Below are 19,950 nucleotides of genomic sequence, written 5' to 3'. Positions count from 1 at the left end.
GCAGGCGAGTTCTTTGGTGCTAGGACAACTGTATGTTGGAAAGTTACAAAGAGGATCTTGCTGTCTCGAGGAGGAGTGAGGGAAACGCCACTGGTGTAAGAGGCCTTCCATAGGATCCTGAAAGACCTACATTGGCTCCCAGTACATTTCCGAGCACAATTCAAAGTGTTGGTGCTGACCTTTAAATCCCTAAACAGCCTTGGCCCAGTATACCTGAAGGAGCGTCTCCACCCCCATCGTTCAGCCCAGACACTGAGGTCCAGCTCCGAGGGCCTTCTGGCAGTTCCCTCACTGTGAGAAGCCAAGTTACAGGGAACCAGGCAGAGGGCCTTCTCGGTAGTGGCACCCGCCCTGTGGAATGCCCTCCCACCAGATGTCAAAGAGAACAACAACTACCAGACTTTTAGAAGACATTTGAAGGCAGCCCTGTTTAGGGAAGCTTTTAATGTTTGATGGATTACTGTATTCTAGAATTTTGTTGGAAGCCGCCCAGAGTGGGCAGGGTAGAAATAAATAAATAAATAAATAAATAAATATTATTATTATTCCATAGACCTTTCCCAAATGAAGTTTTCTGCTCGGTCATTAAAGCAAGGGAAGGAGTTTGGAATCCTGTCTTTCCCCTATAGCAGTGGCTCCCAAAGTGGGTGGTACTGCCCACTGGGTGGGTGGGGGGTTACCTAGGGGGCACTAGGAAGCAAGGGGGTGGCAGGAGGACACGGGAGGTGTAAATGGCTATCAGACTTTGAAAAGCTGGATCAGGTTCATCAATTTTGTTAGAATAATTAAACTAAACGGTTTTAATTGGATTTTGAACAAGCATGCAATTACTGTAATTGTTACTGTTTTGAATTTGTGTGCTGTTCTCTTCCTTAGTCGGTTGCGTAAACCACTATTCCGACCAATGCTTTTTATAGGGTAAGGGGCACCGGGGATGAATTTATGAGGTGGTGACCCAGAACAGTTTGGGAATGACTGCTCTGTACAGTGGCACCTCGGGTTAAGAACTTAATTCGTTCTGGAGGTCCGTTCTTAACCTGAAACTGTTCTTAACCTGAGGTACCACTTTAGCTAATGGGGCCTCCCACTGCCGTTGTGCTGTGATTTCTGTTCTCATGCTGAAGCAAAGTTCTTAATCCGAGGTACTATTTCTGGGTTAGTGGAGTCTGTAACCTGAAGCGTCTGTAACCCGAGGTACCACCACTGTAGTTTCTGCTGCTCGGGATCTCCGCTGACTCTTACATCAACCCCAGCAAGCACAGCCAATGACCAGGGATGATGGAGGGCTGTAGCTTCACAACATCTGGAGAGCCTAAGGTTCTCCACACCTGCCTCAACAGAGACAAGAATTAAGTTGACCAACCACTGAGAAGCAGAGCGCTGAACAGTGAGGCTTTCTCATTAACAGTCGAAAATCAAAGGCTGGATTTGCATCACAGAGTAGCGCAGGGTGTGCGTAGCCATTGGAGCTGACCAGCTCAGTGATCACACAGACCTTCAGCTTTTCTGCACAGTTCCTGCTTGCAGCAGCAAGTTTACTGTACTCGCAGAGCATCTTGCAGCAGGCAGAGAGAGGAGGAGGTTGGGTGAAGGGGCCACTAGGGTAGGATCCACTTTTGCATGTCTTCTTCTTGCAGCTTCTTAAAGGGTCCTGCACTATCTACTAATTGGGAGCTGCTTCCTCTTGATGGTGACCCCAGATCTACTACTTGAGGTGGGACTGCTCAGTCTAATGGCAGAACCGGAACGGAGGCTGCAACGTAGCACAGCCACTGCCTGTTCCTCTGCGGCTTAAATGTCTCAGATGCCCAACGCCATATTGTTTGATGGCTTTAAAGCACTTTTTAAAAACACTCAGCAAGTGCAAGTGCTTACAGAACAGATGCATGGATAGCATGTCCAACCTACCTCACAGGGTTGTTGTAAGGCTAAAGCACCCTTTGGTGGGCGGCTATGGAAGGGAAACTAATTGAAGAAACAACCAGCTTCGTGAATCCCTGAATAACTTAGCAATTCTTAGCAGGTTTCCCCTTGGCCCCTGCAAATTTCTGCCTGTTTTCTTTAGTCTGTGATAGCTGAGTGGTGAGGATGATAAACAGTAAATGAGCTAGACAATGGCACTCCTCAGGTAGCTAGATAAATCCTTAAGAAACCAAATCCTTTGGGGACATACAGAGTCTCTTCTATTCAGTGCAATAACTTTGAAGTTCCGAGACACACAAATGGAATCTAGTAATGTTTTATGGAGCAGTGATGTTCTGGAATATGCGGCATGCTCCGAGAATTAGAGACATCTGGCTCCCAGCATGGGTACTTTCAGCAGTGGATAGCTTTTCACTCATTCAGCGGGATTCCTCTCTGCCTGGCTGGCCACCACATCTGTATTGGAAAAACAAATATTAGAATGCAGCGTGCAGCAATCTGCACAGATGCTATCAAATTGCACAGCACCAAACCTGGTTATGTAACAGGAGGTGGCAACATAAGCATGATCCTAGTAATTATTTTCTTTTTTAACACAACCATGTGTCTAGCCCTCACATTAGTGGATGTAAGAACTACCAAGCAGCAAGGACCTGGATGGTTAAGTCCAGTCAAAGGCGACTATAGGGTTGTGGCGCTCATCTGGCTTTCAGACCAAGGGAGCTGGTGTTTGTCCACAGACAAATGTGTCATGTGGCCAGCAAGACTAAACCACTTCAGGCTCAAGAGAACACCGTGAGGGAAGCCAGAGCACACGGAAACACCATTTACCTTCCTGCCGCAGCTGTACCTATTTATCTACTTGCACTGGTGTGCTTTTGAACTGCTAGGTTGGCAGAAGCTAGGACAGAGCAACGGGAGCTCACCCTATGACAGGGATTTGAACCACTGACCTTCTGATTGGCAAGTCCAAGAGGCTCAGTGGTTTAGACCACTGGTTTGGAAGGGGTTTGAGTCAGGGAGGGAAGACCTCTGTATCTTTCCTTCAGACCTCCAGGCTCTTTTCTCCCTCTGTATATCCACAATGCTCTCATTTTTCTACCCCCTCCACCAGTCTTGTCCCTGCAACCCCTAATAGCGATTTAAACTCTGTTGTTGTTTTTTAATCCAAATTATTACAGACAAATTGGTAGATTTATGACAATGCTTTTTGCAATTTGTTCTTTACCAGGTGTCAGGACAGCCAGAGGAGCCAAATCCCACAAAGATGGATGGAAATCCTCTTTTGTGATGTGATAAGTCAGTGGAAGCAATTTATAAAGCTGATTTTTTTCTTTTCCAGGAGTAGCTTCATCATGCTCCATGGAGTTATTGCTACCATTCCATTTGGTTAATCTGAGTAAGTAAGTGTGAAAGGAAGCAGCTGTTTCCTGCCTTCTACAGGCCTGCTGTGACATGCACATCTGCATACCTGGATTCAAGCAAAGTTGCCACCAGAACCCAAGGGGGGAAGTTGCTGTCCATTCTCTATGGATCTAGCTCAGCCTTCCACAACCTGACAGGGGCTGATGGGAGCTAGAATTCAAAACATCAGAAAGGTGCCAAGTTGGGGGTGGCTAATTGAGCTGATGTCTCTTGTGTATAGAATCAGCTATCTCGACACTCAGCATCTAGATAGCAGATAAGTTACCCATGCAAATTATGCAGAAGTATGATCTGCTAAGGGACACGGGTGGTGCTGTGGGTTAAACCACAGAACCTAGGACTTGCCAATCAGAAGGTCGGCAGTTCGAATCCCCGTGACGGGGTGAGCTCCTGTTGCTCGGTCCCTGCTCCTGCCAACCTAGCAGTTTGAAAGCACATCAAAGTTCAAGTACATAAATAGGTACCGCTCCAGAGGGAAGGTAAGTGGCGTTTCCATGCGCTGCTCTGGTTCGACAGAAGCGGCTTAGTCATGCTGGCCACATGACCCAGAAGCTGTACGCCGGCTCCCTCGGCCGATAAAGCGAGATGAGCGCCGCAACCCCAGAGTCAGTCATGACTGGACCTAATGGTCAGGGGTCCCTTTACCTATGATCTGCTAAAGATAGATATATACATGCACGCACGCACGCACGCACACACACACACACACACACATTCAATCAATTTATTGTGTATAGCTAAAGGCCTTTACAATTTACAGCAGGGGATAAGAACAAGGCTGAAATCACACAACATGACCTATAAAAGTTAAAACATAAAAAAATACAGCATGACGTTTTAAAATTAGAAAGCCTTAGCATATCTGGAACAGAGCTTCTTAGCTTCCAGAGCAATTGTTTTTTTTAAAAAAACACACACACACAAAAGATTACAATCGGGGTGGGATTTCTTTTATATGATTATTAATAAGAGAATACACAACACAGTTATTCCAGAGGAAATGTTCTCTGTGGCTCGAATCCTTGCCTCGTCACCAGGTTTTTCATCTTTCTAAATTGTGCTCGAAGTGTCTGTTCTGATACTACCAAAATTAACCTGACATAGGGTATCACTTTGTCTGTTTTGCATTCCTTGTGGCTCTTTAAAAGTGGCTACACACGCCCATTAGAAGATGCGTGGAAATGTCATGCAGAAGCAGGGGTGGAATGACTGTCTTTGGAAGCATAAACGGCTTGTTGGAAAGGGCCATGGCTCGGTGGGTAGAGTATTTCCTTTGTGTGTAGAAGGTCCAAAGTTCAATGCCCAGCATCACAAAGTAGGGCTGGGAGAAACTCCCTGTCTGAAATCCTGACAGTCAGTGTAGGCAACATTGAGGCAGATGGACCATTGGTGGGACTGGGTACAAGGTAGCTTCCTGGGTCCTTCTTGTCCCCTGTAACGCTCACCCATTCCTGAATGTGACATATGAGATTTCTATCTACTTTCGCAAAAGCATGGATCACAACCCAAGGGGAAATTCTCCTGCTGAAGCCTGGTTGAAACAAGCAGAAGCTGTGCAAAAGCACAATCATTTCTATGGGTTTAGCTGTGCTCGATTGTGCCCTGTAGTGTTCAAATGTCAATATTCTCTGGGCATAAGCCCCACTCAGTGCTGTGAGACTTCCTTCCGAGCAAACATGCATAAAATTACACAGCAAGTGGGTTTTGTTTTGTTTATTGCCTTTTAGTTTATTCTGAGTCATTGGAATAAAATATAACCTGCTGGACCTAAAGTCTGTGTTAAAATCTGTGGACCTGTATAAGCTATGCAAAGCTGCACAGAAGTACATATTTGTCTTATATTATCCAATACAGAGCTGGTGTAAAAAGGAAAAAGGTAAGAGACCCCTGGAGTTAAGTCCACTCAAGGTGACTATGGAGTGCTGGTGTAGCATAATGGCAAAGAGACTGACCTATGAATCAGGGAAGTCCCCAGTTTGAATCGCACCTCGACCATGAGCTCACTAGCTGGCCATAGGCCACCAACAGTTTCTCAGCCTCTGCTGTTTCCAGTAGGGGGGCAATCTCCTCTTACCATATAAGGCTGTTGTAAGGATTACAAGGTCATTTATGTGAAGTGCTTTGAGCACTCTGAAGTTCTGTGTTCTAAGAAGTATTATACAGGCTACAAGGGATGTGGATGATGCTGTGGTCTAAAGCACTGAGCCTCTTGGGCTTGCCGATCAGAAGGTCGGTGGTTCGAATCCCCACGACGGGGTGAGCTCCTGTTGCTCTGTCTCAGTTCCTGCCAACCTAGCAGTTCAAAAGCATACCAGTGCAAGTAGATAAATAGGTACCGCTGTGGTGGGAAGGTCAACGGCGTTTCCGTGCGCTCTCGCTTCCTTCACTTTGTTCCGTTGCACCAAAAGCGGTTTAGTCATGCTGACCACATGACCCAGAAAGCTGTCTGTGGACAAACGCCGGCTCCCTCAGCCTGAAAGTGAGATGAGCGCTGCACCCCATAGTCGCCTTTGACTGGACTTAACCATTATTTACCATATATATATAGGCTACTAGCAAAGAGATATACAGGGAAGTGGAAACCCTTCCCACTTTCCCCCTTGGTTTGCTGACAGGTTTAGGGGAAATAAAGCTGGACTGACCTACACCTGTTAACATAGTTTTGAAATTTAGAAGTCAGCACCTGAAGCTTTTCATAGCAAGGAGCTAAACATTTTCAGCTGCTAATTGCTGCAGATCAACAAACGGCTGTTGAAAGGGGCTGCTTCAAAAGTTGCCAACCTGGCTTTTGTTTAAGGCTTTCCTGTTCTGTATTACCTTTCTTATGATGTAATATTCAGATAACATTTTTTGGTTACAGAAAAATAAACAGACCTGTTGCAAAGAAGAGTTGTCAACTTTACACACACAAACCCCCATTGGCTTTCCCCAGACATTTCCTGCACTTTTTTACACTTACGTTCACAACAATCAGAGCTAGAAATCTGGTAGATATTTTTTTTTTAAATACCATTATTTGGAAGTGAACCCTTGTGACATTCCGGTGGGAATGGAATCAACTTTCCAATACAGCAACATCAAACAGCTGCTAGTCCGTAGTAGGGTTGCCAACTTTTGAGTCACCCCTTTCCCTGCAACTGCAGTTTGATCTGAAGCAATTAGCAGGTGATCGTATTTAACTCAACGCTATTTAAAGTTCCATCTACTGATTGGGACACGGGTAGCGCTGTGAGTTAAACCACAGAGCCTAGGACCTGCTGATCAGAAGGTCAGTGGTTCGAATCCCCGCAACGGGGTGAGCTCCCGTTGCTCGGGCCCTGCTCCTGCCAACCTAGCAGTTCGAAAGCACGTCAAAGAGCAAGTAGATAAATAGGTACCTCTCCGGTGGGAATGTAAACAGCATTTCCATGCGCTGCTCTGGTTCGCCAGAAGTGTCTTAGTCATACTGGCCACATGACCCAGAAGCTGTATGCCAGCTCCCTCAGCCAATAAAGCGAGATGCACGCCACAACCCCAGAGTCGGCCACGACTGGACCTAATGGTCAGGGGCCCCTTTACCTTTTCATTGATTTATTTGAATTAGCCCCTTCTATGTGGCAGATGAGAAAGGTGGTTGGATGCAAAAGAGGACAGTAGTATAAGACTGAATTTCACAGAAATTTCGAAGCCCACAAGAGTCCCTGCTCTCTTTTTGCCCACCCTAAAAATGAGCATGTTTGCTTTGGGTTTTGGGAGGTTTTACAAATGTACAATTGTGTTGTCATAAAATAGAGTACTTTTGGGGAATGTTTTTACTCTGCGGGCAAGATGGCAACAAACTGGGGATAACTTTTCCAAGTTCATTCAGTATGGATGATGTTGACATGGTATTGAGTCCCCTTGTTTGGGTGGAAGCCAGCCCCACTGTAGTTTCCAGACAATGCAAGGATACATAGTTCTTTACCAAGACATATTCTGGTGTTTAGGGACATAGCAATTTGGAAAACCTATAGAAAACCCATGCTTAAGGATTGTCTTCCGTTCCTTCTCTGAATAAGATCAGTGGCTTTTAGTTTCCCCCAACTTTATGTAGATGCCATTTTACGACTTTTAGAGGGACGGCTTGTTTTGCTACATTTAGAAATTTTAAACAGCGGTGTTTTGAAATGGATACAACCAGTTTCCTAAATGGGTTCCTGTCATAGGGAATATTGGATGTGTGTGGAAATTTGGCAATTTTAGAAATCTGCTTGCTAAAATTATATGTCTAGAGCCAGCATAAATTATTTCTATTTTAATGTTTTCTGTGGAGAAATATTGTTTTGGTTTGTTATTATGGTATGTGCTTTGTGTTTTAATATTGCAAACCATCCTGATCTTTAGATGAAGGGCAGTATGAATGAATGAATGAAATAACACAAGAAAGAAAGGTTCTCTGCATGTACTATCTGCTCACTGAGGTTTGTAGTATAAAATTTTGGTTTGTAATTATACACGTGCAACAAACACACATATGAATTCTGGTTTCTTCATTAAGGTCAGTGAAGCTAGATCACTCTCTGGCTGAATTCCCCACCCTCTCCCTTATCTCTGCAGCCTTGGTCCTTGCTTTCATTCATTTCCATGGTATAAGCAGTACTCTTGTGTTATCTTAAACCGAGAAGTTTGCAGAGCAGGGCTGGGAAAAGGATCAGCGTTTATAGCCAGCTTCCTTAATCTGTCAATTTGCTGAGTGGTGCTTCTGGTTATAGTCATAAGGAAGCGTGTTTTATTTCAGTGGAAATATACTTCCTTGTCCCTTTCTCTAGGGTGCAGGATATGTCTTCCTGTGTCACATCAGCATTCATTACAGGGGCTGAGGGAACAGGAGAGTAGAAGGAACCATGTCAGGATTCTGGCAACATATCACGGGTATGGTTACCAACTTACCTTCTTCCTTTTGTACTGGCTCTTGTAAATGAAGCAATTTTTAAAATCCTGCTCTTCAGCCCCAAAAGCCTCCCAGAGTGGCTTATAAATCACAAAAAATTCCCTGCACTCAGGCCTATGACAGCATGAAAAGAAAACTGGTCTGGGACGGGAGAGGAAACTAGCAAACTCAAGTTCAAGTTAAGGATAGGTCTGATATGTTCTGTCATTTTGGTTTAGACAGTGGCTTCAAATTTATGTTGTTACCGCCACTGGTCACAGAATAAATCCTACTATTGCTACTGCCTTTTACAGAATATATATCTTTTCCTGGCATGGAAGATAACATTGCAAGAAAACTCTTGTTTTCGTGTGCCAGGCAGCACTTTGAAAGGCATTGGAGAAAAGCTAGTAGGAGAAAAGTTGGCAACCTTATCCTTGGGTGGGAAGACGGAGGTTAACTCAGGCAAGCTGCACACAGTGAGCAACACAGTTCTCTATAAAACAGAGATCAGAGATACCATGCAAGAGAGTGGAGAGCAGAGAGTGCTTAGGCAGATGGGATTATTTTTTTAAAAATCATTTTCAATTGGGATAGAAATCTAAACAAGTAAAATAATGGGATTGCAGGGCAAAATAAGGGACTCACAGGTCCCCAAATGACCGCAGATAAGGCAATGGAGGACAACAGCAGTTACTAAGGTAGCCCAAACTACTGTTGGGCATATTTGAGGGAAGGTACCATAGTTCAGAAGGGACGAGGGTGGCGCTGTGGGTTCAACCACAGAGCCTAGGACTTGCTGATCAGAAGGTTGGCAGTTCGAATCCCCATGACAGGGTGAGCTCCCGTTGCTCGGTCCCTGCTCTTGCCAACCTAGCAGTTTGAAAGCATGTCAAAGTGCAAGTAGATAAATAGGTACCGCTCCGGTGGGAAGGTAAACGGCGTTTCCGTGCGCTGCTCTGGTTCGCCAGAAGCGGCTTAGTCATGCTGGCCACATGACCCGGAAGCTGTACGCCGGCTCCCTTGGCCAATAAAGCGAGATGAGCGCCGCAACCCCAGAGTCGCTCACGACTGGACCTAATGGTCAGGGGTCCCTTTACCCTTTACCTTTTACCATAGTTCAGAAACAGACAGAGGCCACCCACTTCCAGACAGGCTATCTATTGGTCATTCATCCTGATTTATTTGCATGGAGATTAGACAATGTAGGCTATGTATTGAGCATTTCTTCTGCTGTGTTTGCATGGGGGCTAGACGGCGTTGCATTAAAGCAATGCACCTCCCAGTGCATTTTCCCAGCTCTTCTCACACACAAACACCGAAAAAGCATCCCAAAATGGCAGTGCTGATATTTACCTCTAGATGGCAAAAGTGGCTCATCGAGATAACATCTCACTTTATAGCTTCACGGGAGCCCACTCTGCACAAGACTGTTTTCTCCTATAGAAATATAAGGGTAGGACAGAAGCATTACATTGTCATAATGTAAACATAAAAACTGCATGAGGGGGTACAATTCCTTAACTAGGAGCTAAGCTATTACATCATATTTACAAAGGAGCCTCGATTTCAAAGGTGATTAGCTAGATTTGTGGATATTAATCATCTTTGAGATTGAGGCTTCTCTGTAAATAGGAGCTGCAGGTGCACCATCTGTCAGCAAAATAAGTCCTGAAAAAACAGCAAGAGTGGAGCCTGTGGGTGTAATCTCACCCTGTACTTTTTCACATTACCACCTTTCTCTCACAAGATCCCTGACTGCATGATCAACTGTGCCACATGAGTTAATATTTTCATATTTGTTTAGTTTCTCAGTGAGCCGGGGTTTTTTAGCATAGCGGCATCAGTTATTTAGAACATGGTTCTTATTGAAATCAGAAAGGCACCTACAGGGGACTTCCGGGATAGCGCGAACGGGTAATGGCGGATTCCCTCCGAGCTCCGGAGGGAATCGGCTCCGCTAAGGACGGGTCTTGCCGTGCCGGCGACACGGGGACCCTCAGAAACCGCAGGCGCTGAAGCCTGCGGACATGGTGACTCGGTGGGCTCCTTAAGCGCCCTCCCTGACCCGCGAAGAGCCTTTTTAAAGGCTACGGAGTGGACCGGAGAGTGGCGTGGAGCTGAGAGTCGATCGCTGCCTTGGCGGAGCGAAGCCGCGAGCCATGACCGGAGAGCGCTGTCTTTCTTCCTGAAATTTGGATTGGAAATGCAACCCGTGAGTAAAAGGAAATTTCGGCACTAAAAGTTTCTTATTTATGAATTCGAGTACGATCGGGGGGACGTGTCAAAAAGGAAGTCCGCACTCCCCCTTCCCCACCAAAAGACTTAAAGCAAAGAGAGAGCACCAGGTCGGAAAGACTTTGGTGCTTAAACTGAGAACTTTCATAAACTGAATTAAGAAGTAATTTGTGCAGGAGTTGAAGAGAGAGGAATTCCAGAGGTTTTGCTTTTCAAGTTGACCCCCCCCAGACCCGGGGGGCGCTCTGCGCGGGAGCCCGAGAAACAGAATAAGGAGTTTGACAGCTGTCAAAAAGAGCTGTCAAACGACTAGCCGAAACGTGGAACTGTGTTACAACTGCCTTTTTGGATTAAGTGCTACACTGAAACTGAATTGTTTGAACTGATTGGAAACAAAATAATCTTTAAAAACAAAGTAACTGACTGTTGGGTGAGATTTATGATGGAAATCCCCCTGGAGGGAACTGATGACATTGCAATGGCTGCTGAAGGAAAATTACTGGCAGAGATACAAAAAATGTTTTGTCTGGTGGGAACCTTGCAAGAACAGAGCGCAATCATGACTGAACAGCTGGTGACCTTCAGTCTTAAACTTAGCATCTCTGTCGATGGGACCAAACAAGTGGAAAAAAAATCTGCAGCCACAGAAGGAGAGATAACCCCATTGGGGGAAGGAGAAGAAGAAAGAGTTCAACAAGAATGCAAACAGAAACCTGCAACTTTTGGGAACCAAAGAAACAGGGAAGACAACCAAGGGAATACAAGTCTGCAGGGCCAGAAGAAGAGAGAAGCCCCCGGAATAATCAGATTACTGAGCCAACAAAGAATGAACAAGTTTGATGGGGACTTCTTTTTTGGGTTGGACTTTGGGAGATTTGTTCCTATTGGACAGATACCGTCTTTGTTTGACCTGGAAGAAAGAAAATATGAGGAGCTGGAGACAGAACTTCATGGAGAAGGGAAGACCAACAAAAAGGACTATAAACAAAATCGGCGGGGAGAGACTAACTGGGGCCTGAGGGCCTCGGACGTGAGAAATCCGGGCTAAAACTGTTGTCTTATTTTGAGGATACTTATTTGGGTAGGGGCAAAACGGGGGCAGGGGGGAGGGGAATGTAAGGTGGTAAAAACCTGGGATTTGGAACTGAAACATTATGATTATGGATTAAATATAAAGAGGGATGAGTTTGTGGGAGAAAAATTAGGCCGACCTTGGAGAATAGATCCAAGATGGGAAAGGGAACATGTAAAAGTATGACAATTTAAAAATGGGAAACAGATAAATTGGAAGGAAAGATTTGAAAATTTCTTAAGAGATTTAATAAATAATTTGCTGAGTTATGTAATGAAAATGGAAGGTGGGCAGGGGAGTGTGGGGAAGTCACTGAAAGAAGGGAATGAAAATTTGGTTATGTTTTGTTTTGTGTTTGATTTACTTTTGTTTGGATTTCTTTTATGCAAGTTGGTTTTTTTTTTAAAAATTGAAAACTGAATAAAAATTATTTAAAAAAAAAAAAAAACAGAAAGGCACCTACAATCACTGCTTGCCGACAATGTTTTTGGTCCTGCCAAGTGTTTTTAGATAATTGAATTGATTTGTTGTTGGTCATCTGTTCGGTATTTTATGATCTTTTAATTATTGTTTCCTGGATATCAGTTTATAGGAATTCTTGGGTGGAATTCAATGTTGTGCTATGGCGATTGTTCCATGAGAGCAAGCAGTTCTGCTTGCCAGATGGAATTATCTCCCCCTTTTCTTTGCCACCTGAGGCAGCCACACTACTCGACCCAGTGAAATGGCCACTCAAAGAGGATGGGTGAGAAGACAGGTGCCACCTTTGGGCAAAGGCCTGGCAATCCTATAGATAATTTGTACAGTTTTGATCATAATCCAAGATGAGGCTCTACATACTCGGAGCTGGCCCTAACATTAGGCAAAGTGAGGCCACTGCTTCCAGAAGTTCCTCTAGCGTCCAAATCCGCCTTCCTCCAGAATTTTTCCAACAGAGCTCTTCTGCGTTCATGATCGAGAATGTGCATAGTAGCAGTCAGAGATGTTTACACATAAATATCTGTGACTGCACGTGTCTGTTGGAGTATACAGAATATCACCTGAGCAAGGACTCAGAGACCATTTCATCAGAGCTGGACAAACAAGAGAATGGCAAGGCCAGTCCTGGCTTTCTGGCACACGTCCCTATATAATATGCTGCATGCATGTATACGTTCTATTTATACACACAGTGTGCGCATGCCGGAGCTCCTCGGTGTTGGAACTGGGTTGGGCATGTTGCGTCTTTGAGAATCTTTCTACAGAAACATGTAAATATATTAAAACATGTAAATACATTAACCACTCACGTTTTGTGACAAAATAATTCTCACTGGCATCTCCCCCCCTTTGTACTAAGGGGAATCACCTAGTGAACTGTTGCCTTTGTTCTAACCAGTGTTGAATTGCTGCTGTTCCCTGCTGGAAACTGCTTGATCCACCCATGACTTTCCCAGAATCCATTTGAGGGCCCGGAGCCACCGTTCAGGAATCATGCTGCTCCACGGAACATGACTAACGCTTTCAGGAAAGGATTTCATCCTCTGCACGTATTGTTAAAACCGTAACAATTAAAACAAAGGGGTGGGGGGAAATTACACCAGCAACCCCCAAGCGAAGAAGACATGCTAAGAATACAAGCTAAGAGTATGGCAACATCTCTTGTTGTTCCCGATGGTAAATCTGTTTGTGCTACGTGTCCTAATTCTCAGGCGCTAAGGGCAGAAGTTCACATTGCACAGCAAATGACATTGACACATAATGATAATGCAGGAATATGGGGAATTGCTAACTAAACATCCTCGCAGCTTTCCCTCCCTGCCCCGCAATTTGTTCTTGTTTTCGTCCCAGCTGGGCTAATGTCTGGCTTGAGGGTAAACATCAGTGAGAAATGGTCTTCAGACTCACACTCTGCCCAATGATGCTAAAAGATTCTGCCCTGGAATACTTCATGAAGTATTCTTCATACAACTACTTTCAGGATTATAATTTTGACTAGGACCAGCTCTAGGTTTTAAGGGGCTTTCCAACACTGGCGGGCCCTGGCAGGTTTTTGAGGCAGAGGTAGCAGCAGCAACGGCACTCTGATCAGCACCAGGTTTGGGACTCATCCGTTTAATTTCTCACAATGCCCTCAACTTAGGGTTGTGGGGCACTGTGGAAAACTAAAATGGCAGCTTCCAAGGTGGGGCCTGATAGATGCCTAAGGGCAGTGTGTGCTGACACTGGGCCTGATTTCAACAGTCATAGTTCACATTGGAAAACTGCAAGTTGCAAGCCATGTTCCTTTACAAACCAGGCCAGCTATCAAGGTCCCATTTGAGATGTCCTGATTTTAATATATGGGTGGCCTTGATTTTGGGTGTATTAAGTTCCTGCACCTCTCTTCGAACTGGGCTTATCAGCTCCTCAGGGAGTTGAGAAGCTTAATTAAGAGCCTTAAAAGGACAAAGGATGCCACATAAATTCAAAGAATCGTTATAAATGTCAGTGCACTTCACAAGCTCTGGCAAAGTCAGATAATGAATAACAAGACCTTTAACTTTGTGATGTTTCCAAGCGTGTCTACTTATAGATACAGGCTCTTCAAAATAGCAGCCATAAAATGCTGCCATTTATAATCAAATCCGCATAATAATCTCTTTATTAAGAACTGGAAAATATAGGGTGTGTCTTAGAAGCAGCGTTTATACTCCTCTCTCACCCGGCCATCTCCCCCCCCCCCCCCCCCGTAAGATTCAGATTGCTCAATAAACCCCAGTTTAGCATAATTTCTCAACACACAGTGATAGGGACTGATTTGCTTCCCACCGTGATAGAAGCCAGTAGAAAGTGTGGCAGGGGGTGGGTTGACATTTATCATGACTGGTCCTTCTGAAATAAAATCCAGCCACATGTGTCATTTATTTAGCTGTTGATAATCTGCAAAACAAAACACTTTCTGAGACACTTAAAGGAAGAAGCTATAACTGAGGGATGGGGAACACCTGGAAGTCTCATTTTCAACACTTACTCCTTCCAGATGGCCTGGGAAGAATTCTGCATGAGACCCTGGAGAGATGCAACCAATCAGGGCTGACAATACTGACCCAAATAGACCACATTTCTGTATTTTGTAGATCGCAGAGCCTTATAATGGGCACACCTTCAATCAATACACTATTGTTAAGAGTCATCTTTTAGCAACTATTGGTGCAATCCACACATTTATTATTGCTTGCTTGCATACAGAAGAATGCCTATTCAGAAGCAAACCACACAGAAACCAGGGTAGTTTATTTCCATTGGAATATAGGGAGCTGTGTTTTATGCAGTCAGCCAAGCCATTGACCCTTCAAGCTCAGCACTGTCTACACACCAACTGGAAGAGGTCTCCAAGTTTCAAACCAAGATCTCCCCCAAGTCTACCTGGAGATGTTGAGGATTCAACCAGGACCTTCTGCATACAAAGCAGACGTGCTGCCACTGAGCTATGGCACCTCCAGGTAAACTTGGATAGGACTGGGCTGCATCTGTGTAGCCCACCGACTTGGCCTGTGTGCAAGAAACGTTTGCACTCTGTGCATTATGGACATGGGAAGCTGCTGTGTACGGAGTCGTACCATTGGCCTGTTTAATTCAATACTGTCTACACCAGGAATGCAGAACCCGTAGCCCTCCTGATGTTCTTGGACTCCAACTCCCATCAGCCCCAACTACTATAGTAAATGGTCAGGGATGATAGAAAGGACATACAGTGGTATCTCGGGTTACATACGCTTCAGGTTACAGACTCTGCTAACCCAGAAATAGTACCTCTGGTTAAGAACTTTGCTTCAGGATGAGAACAGAAATTGTGCTCCAGCGGCGTGGTGGCAGCAGGAGGCCCACTAGCTAAAGTGGTGCTTCAGGTTAAGAACAGTTTCAGGTTAAGAATGGACCTCCAGAACAAATTAAGTACTTAACCTGAGGTACCACTGTATTTGGAGAAGGTAGCTCAGTGGTAGAGCATCTGATCTGCATGCAAGTTCAACCAGCACCAGAGAGATTCCTTGCCTATAATCCTGGAGAGCCACTGCCAATCAATGTACCGGTATACAGCACTGAGCTAAATGAACCAATGATCTGACTTGCTATAAGACAGCTTCTTATATTCCAGAGGATCCCCATCCCTTACCTACGTTGAGTGGCAGCAGCTCTGCAGGGTTTAAGGTAGGAGCCATACCCAGCCCTACCTGGGATGCCAGGGACTGAACTGCGACCTGGAACTACAATTTGCATGCAAAGCATTCGCTCTCCCACGGCATCCCAGCATATCATCGCCAGCCAGAGGTTCTGCACACACAATGTGGAGTTCTGCCTCCACAGCCACCACATGACAGGACAGGATCTCAGGGCAGTGATTAGGTGGACCAGACCAACGGTCCTTCCATATATGGAAAAGTAATTCATCTTCATGTGCCACCACTGCCTTTGAAATGCACTTGATGTGGTCGCAGAAGTCATTAACAAGGTACTCTCTAGTACCCACCCCTACCCTGCTCACCTCCAGTGCAAATAATTCCTTAGGGGTTAAGATGATTGCTGTTGCTCATAGCAAACAAACAAATCTCTTGCATGGTCTTGGAATGAGGTAAGTCCTTTACAGATAACCAGAAGCCACTCAGAAGAGGCATTCCTCAAAGGCAGAAAAACACTCTGACTTGGAAAAATCGTGATAGCTGCACTTTCCCTATCAGGCAAGCAGTGAACATTTACCTTTAATGAAAGCATTTAATCTGTTTGAAATGTCAAAGAAAAACGTATTCCCGCAAGAAGCCCAAAGGGAGATAAGCCTGTTATTGTAGAGGGTTGAGGGGCTGAAATCTTTGATCAAGGGGGCAACGTAACGTCAAAGATACTGGGACAAAGAGCCATATTGTGAACACAGAGGACTATGAGAAGCCTTCCCCAAACTCACGGTTTCACCCGGGCAGCTATGACCTTTTCTAAGTTACTTCGTTGTTCCATTATCCCCTCCCTTGATTGTACATTTCTCGGTCGTTCAGCATTCTGTGCACGCTGAACATGCCCAGTCCTTACCGGGCAGTTTAGGGATCTCCCAATATTTCCACCCCTCTAAATATTTATTTGTATTTCTACACCCCCTGCAAGCCTACCTGCTGATTCCTTTTCCTTGTATGGGCTACAGAAGGATCCACATTAGGATAATGAGTTCATTCTTAGTGTACAGTCAAACCCCGGTTGTCAAATATAATCCATTCCGGAAGACCGTTCGACTTCCAAAACGTTCAACAACCGAGGTGCGGCTTCTGATTGGTTGCAAGAGCTTCTTGCACTCAAGCGGAAGCCACGTCGGACGTTTGGGTTCTGAAAAATGTTTGAAAACCAGAAGATTTACTTCCAGGTTTTCAGTGTTCAGGAGCTGAAACGTATGATAACGAAGGTGTTCAGGAACCAAGGTTTGACAGTATAGGTTGAGCTCTTCCCTCCAACCACACCTTCCCCAGAACTCCAGGAGCTCTTGACCCTCCTCAATGTGCAAATAAATGCGTACTGTTCAAAAATTATTTATTTATTGTAGCTATGTTCAGCTTGTCCTTTGAAGAACCCAGAGTGGCCTACAGGGAAGAGAAGCATAAGATGGGTCTTGTCTTCACCACCTGTTTTTTATCCTCACAAGAAAGTTAGGCTCAAAGGTACCTAGTGAGCTTCATGACTAAGCAACCTTGTTCCTTCCCATTCATAGCCCAGCACTTAAACTACCGCACAGACATATAATTTTGATAGTCTACACACGAGCATGACAACCAGGGTCTTCAAGGTACTTTTAATGCTGCATCTGAAATGCCTTTAAAGGAGAAGGAAGGAACTATCCAAAATACGAAATAACAATCCTTCTTATTCACTTGTATATGCAAATACACACACACACCCTCATAATGTGCTCTAATTACTTATCACAGGTGATAATTGTGAAATAACCAGCCTCATATAATCCACATGATTAAGTCTAATTAAGACACAAAAGAATCCCCGCGATGGGGTGAGCTCCCATTGCTCGGTCCCAGCTCCTGCCAACCTAGCAGTTCGAAAGCACATCAAAATGCAAGTAGATAGGTACCGCTCCGGCGGGAAGGTAAAGAGCGTTTCCATGCACAGCTCTGGTTTTGCCAGAAGCAGCTTAGTCTGTGGACAAAGCCACTTCTGGGCCTGCCCCAAGAGGTGGGGTTGCGGGCTTCACGCCCACCCCCCACGTGAGCGGGGGCTGGTTTCAGCCCCCGCGAGAGCAGAGGAATCCCGGCCATGTCTGCCCTATTTAGGGCCAGTGCAGAGGAGGCTCGCCCTCTTTTCGCCGGCCCCCCGCGAGAGCAGAGGAATCCCGGCCATGTCTGCCCTATTTAGGGCAAGTGCAGAGGAGGCTCGCCCTCTTTTCGCCGGCTAGCCCCACGTTTTCCCACCCTCCCTCCCTTTAGGTAGGCTTTAGGTAGGTCTCTGACTTTGCTATGGACTTTGGTCTGTCGCCGCATGGGGCATGGTAGGAATTTTTCCCAATTGGCAATTTATAGCCATTTGGTTTTTCGCCTACCTCGTAGCAACTCGTCACAACTCTTCGGCATTGGTGGTAGGCATTGGTAAGAAGGGGTTAAGAGGATGTGTGTGGGGGGAGGGACGCCATCACCTCCCCCCAGTGAGCGAAGGGTGGTCCGTTAAAGGACTCCGGGGGGCGTGGCCCTGTCCGAAGCCTATGGAGGTGAGGGCCAAAGGCACGCCCCAGAGCGGTGACCCGGGGGAGCTCCTAGTCGACGTGCCTCGGCGGGAGACTCCCCCGATTTAGTGTTAACCCTTCCCCGTGTCTCCAGCAAATGGGCTGGAGCCGGATAGTCGTTAGGACCAATGCCTAAGCCAATGCCTCTCATTCCTGAATTCAATAAAGTTGTGGCCTAATTCGCCCATTTAACCTTAAACTATGGTGTCTCGTGTCTTTATTTATCCTGGTGGGGGGCGGGAACTCGCCACGCAAATGCTGGCTCCCTCGGCCAGTAAAGCGAGATGAACGCCACAACCCCAGAGTCGTTCATGACTGGACTTAACGGTCAGGGGTCCCTTTACCTTTAAGTTGTCCTGCCAGGCTTAGCTTAGGTCACGTCCCCTCACTTTGGGAAGAAGAAGGTAATCAAGACTATTGTTCTTCTCTAGTCTACCTGAGAAACTGAATGCTGTATGGAAAAGCACATGAATCTGACCTTTAGGGACTTTTTAACTTACCAGATATGTGGTCTTTTTCTATGCCAGAGAAAGAAGGAAAGTTTGGAAGAAACTTGGAAGGGCATATCCTAAAAGTCCAACAGCCTATATTTCCACGCTTTACTTTGCTGCGTATTTTGTGATTTTAAATTCTTGCTGGGGTTCTTTCACCAAAGAGTACTTGTCCCAAACTTGGCATCCAGGAATTTTCCTTTCTGTACCTATTTTCCATTACACATAATACCACAGTTTGAAGATAACGTCCTATGGAAATGACAAATTTGCACTTTCAAACACGATGCATGTATTAAATATATAAACTATTCCACCTCCCCCACACAAGGTGCTTAAGAACATCAACAATAAGGCCCTAATAAAAACAGCCAAATGCTTGATTTATTTATTACACTTATATACCATGTTTATCTTCCAAGGAGCTCGAGGAGGTGTGTGTGCATGGTTCTTCTCCCCATTTCATCCACACAACAACCCTGTGAGGTAGGTTAGGCTCAGAGAGGGTGACGGTCCAAGTGAGCTTCATGGCTGAGTCAGGATTCGAACCCTGCTCTCCCAGGTCCTAGTCCAACACTCCAACCATTACGCCACGCTGCTTAACAATAGTATCACTAAATCAATGAACATCCAGATTAAACCTGGCATACAAATCAAGACTAAATAATACCAGACCAATACATAGGCTAGCGGGGCGTGGGGGGGAGAGGGGGTGGGAATATGAGGCGCCCTTAATGGATACCTGTAAGTCAGACCTCTCTGCCCTTCCTTTTCCACATAGTTTGGCAAGGGTTGCGCCGCTTCCTCTTGCCAAGTAACTCTCATTAAATCCACTTGAGCCCTCCAATGAACCCTGCAGGCTCTCACTTAAAAAGGAGGCGGGGGGGAGAGGGGGGGAAGAAAGCGAAAGGCGGGGAAGAGATGGCGCTCAGCAGCTCCTCCGCTCCAGACACGGAGCCCGTCCTACCTGTGCGCACATGTTCCTAACCGCGCCAAGGGCTCAGGTAACACGCTTCACAACACACACACACCCTCCCATCGGGTTAACCCCTGAATCCACCCCCTCCTCTGCTTGCTTTGAGTGGCAGCAGGCAACTCTCTGGCCCTGCCCAGCAAGCCTAGCCGTCCGCCACCCCCCCTTTTCTCGCTTTTTTTTTCCCAATCAGGAGGGAAGAACAGGAGTCTG

At 45.6% G+C, this 19,950-nt stretch overlaps 1 long non-coding RNA gene across 2 annotated transcripts; it reads right to left on the bottom strand.

Annotated features, from left to right (window-relative positions):
• Positions 1-557: 557 nt before the first annotated feature.
• On the bottom strand, positions 558-19,873 carry LOC114590611 (uncharacterized). Of its 2 annotated transcripts, none has more exons than XR_003705135.2 (3): positions 19,732-19,873; positions 9,593-9,676; positions 558-2,379 (listed from the first exon to the last, which is right to left on the bottom strand). It is a non-coding gene; the product is annotated as an uncharacterized LOC114590611 (long non-coding RNA). The 2 variants fall into 2 exon arrangements; XR_013391830.1 differs by lacking the exon at positions 19,732-19,873 and adding an exon at positions 18,774-19,439.
• Between the last annotated feature and the right edge of the window lie 77 nt (positions 19,874-19,950).

This window comes from Podarcis muralis, chromosome 2 (assembly GCF_964188315.1).
Source record: "Podarcis muralis chromosome 2, rPodMur119.hap1.1, whole genome shotgun sequence".
NCBI lineage: Eukaryota > Metazoa > Chordata > Lepidosauria > Squamata > Lacertidae > Podarcis > Podarcis muralis.
Note: the sequence above shows the minus strand (reverse complement) of the source record. Positions and strands in the feature narration are given on the sequence as shown.